This window comes from Mesocricetus auratus, unplaced genomic scaffold (assembly GCF_017639785.1).
Source record: "Mesocricetus auratus isolate SY011 unplaced genomic scaffold, BCM_Maur_2.0 Super-Scaffold_100003, whole genome shotgun sequence".
Lineage (NCBI taxonomy): Eukaryota > Metazoa > Chordata > Mammalia > Rodentia > Cricetidae > Mesocricetus > Mesocricetus auratus.
The window spans coordinates 26,144,675-26,147,396 of record NW_024429188.1 but is presented as its reverse complement, the minus strand read 5'-3'; the positions used below and the strand labels follow the sequence as shown (position 1 = coordinate 26,147,396).

Here is a 2,722-nt window from a genome sequence, read left to right as displayed (position 1 = left end):
ACTCTGTTTTGTATTCATTTAGCTGTATTAAAAGTCGCCCCTGTGAGCAAAGCACAAAACTCTTCAAACTACACAGAAAGTGAAGTCACTACTCTTAAATGGCTGCCTCTTTCCATTCAACCATGCAGGTGTTTCAATTTGATGTTGAGATTGAAAGCTTTTTAAAAATAAGAGGGCAGTTGATGCCAGCAGGAAAATCTTCAAACAACAAGAGAAAGGAATAATTTTCTAATGGTAATTATAAAACACACTACCATTCCCCAAGGTCTGTAAATCCTAACTCTTATTACTGGTTCTTACCTATTTAGCACTGTTTAAAACATCAGAGTTGAGTATTAAACCAAATGAAATCTTAGAATGGTGTTTTAGAAATATGAAAATCTAGAAATAGTCTACAGTTCTTCAGAGACATATTTGTGGCCTGGGGAGGTTTTTGAGACAGGGAAGAATTCCCGTGTAGCTCAGCTTGTCCTTGAATTCACTATCCTCCCACTTTAGCCTCAATAATGCTGTGATGACAGGAACCAACTACCAAGCTCAAGTCTTCAGGGTTATCATAAATCTTGACATTTACTTAGTGTGCTTGCATGTATGTACTTGGGCATGTGTGTCATTGCATTCATGTGGAGGTCAGAAGATAACTTGTAAGAGTTGCTTCTCTCCTTCCACTGTGTGGCTCCTGGGGATCAAACTCAGGTTGTGAGGATTGGGGGAAGGGCTTTTACCCACTGAGCGCCATAGTGTTATCTTTAGTGTACTGCTTATATTTCTAATCTGTAAATGGTGGCTGAACAATCAAATGGTCAGCATCTCAGCAGTTGACAATTTCTTTACCCACATAGGTCCTCTGATCCAAGGTATAAATGAGAGCAGAGTCAGCTAAGAGTGGTTTCATCCCTTTATCAAAGAAGAGTGGGTATATTTCAGGATGCCAGACAGTCATACATTAGGATAGATTAAAACAGCATGAGTAAAGTTTGGAAGAATTTTTAAAGCTTATGCTTTGGTGAAGCTATATAAACCATCACATTCCCTCCATTTTGAATTAGAGGCAGTGTGAATTCAGAGTACTGAAACACATGGAAACGTCACAATTGACAAGTGATTTGCATAGCATGCATCCCTTTATAATGTAATAAGAAAGGCCCTGGAGGGCAGACATCTGCCTTTAGAGGATTCAGTGGCAGCAGCAGAACATAGTGGCTTTCACTAGAGATGAAATGTGGTCTAAGGGGAGATATGACTACAAACATCTTCCAAGAGAACGAGCTTCCCCCTGGAGCTACTCCAGTGATGACTACCATAGAGTAGTTAATGTTGTGCCAAAGAGACCACCTCTGGGCAACAAGAGATCGCCTGTGCGGGACATGAGATCGCCTCTGCGAGACATGAGACAACCTCTGCGAGACATGAGATCGCCTCCGAGAGACAAGAGATCGCCTGTGCGAGACATGAGGTCGCCTCCGAGAGACAAGAGATCACCTGTGAGAGACATGAGGTCGCCTCTGCGAGACATGAGATCGCCTCTGCGGCACAAGAGACCACCTCTGTGCGACAAGAAACTGCCTGCGCTAGACATGAGATCAACTGTGAGAGACATGAGACCATCTAAGCTAGCCAGACCTGATGAAAGAGGCTACAGTAGTCATGTTGATTACCGAGAACGTGACGAGGGCGCCAGGTTTTCTCATGATCAAAGAAGTGACCGATCTTACAGAGATGATTCAGAAGCACAAGAAGCGATCATTTCACAAGGCAACAGCCTAAATACAGGCACATGAGAGATGGCTTGAGAACGCTCTCCCCATAAAAGGCACGCTGTAGCCCGGATCTGGCTCCAGTCTTAGCACCATACGCTCCTTCCATCAGTCTCGGTACAGAAGTAAAGACAGGTCCATCCAGTCTTTGGAAACATCAAGAGATACTTCATTCTCAAGTTCCTCAGCAGTTTATTCATCCAAGGTGTTAGACCAACCTAGCCGGCTGACTGAGAAGGAACTGACTGAGGATACAAGCCAGAGGGCTAATGAAAAGCCAGCGAAGGCAGATGACAATAACTTGACTGAGATTTCCGAGTTTGGGACAGGATCTACTGCACCCTTATTTGTTAACCAGACAGAAGAACCCGAGTCGAACACAACAGATGGCACAGAATTGTGTGAAGACTGCCAGCTCAGCAGTCGCTCTAAAGCCATTGCATCGAAAACCAAAGAGATTGAGCAGGCTTACTGACAAGACTTAGAAACTTTCGGGACAGTGGTGCAAATGCTGGTTGAAAAAGACCTTTCGTTAGAAAAATCCATATAGTTTGCATTGAGGCAAAATTTACAAGAAATGGGCGAGTGATGTGTTGAAGAACTGAAACATTTCATTACTAAGTATGATAAATCTATTTAAGATTTTGGAGACGCTTTTTAGAAGAATTCGTGCCCAGGTTAAGCAAAACATTTTAAAGCTTCTAGGTTTTTTCTACTTGGATTGTTTAAATCCTATTTTGTGATCAAGAGAAATACTTTATGATAACTGACCACATTTCTAGTATTATATAAACATCATTGTTTTGTTAGTAATAAACTGACAGACTTGGATTTCTTTTTTTCTCTAGATTTTTTATTTAAATTAGAAACAATCTTATTTTACATAACAATCCCAGTTCCTTTTCATTCCCAATCCTCCCATTAACCTCACCAACCCTTCATCTCATCTCCTTTCTCTTCCCCAG

At 41.8% G+C, this 2,722-nt stretch overlaps 1 pseudogene; it reads left to right on the top strand.

Annotated features, from left to right (window-relative positions):
• The first annotated feature begins 1,220 nt into the window (after nucleotides 1–1,220).
• Nucleotides 1,221–2,418, top strand: LOC101844205 (annotated as a pseudogene).
• The last annotated feature ends 304 nt before the right edge of the window (nucleotides 2,419–2,722 follow it).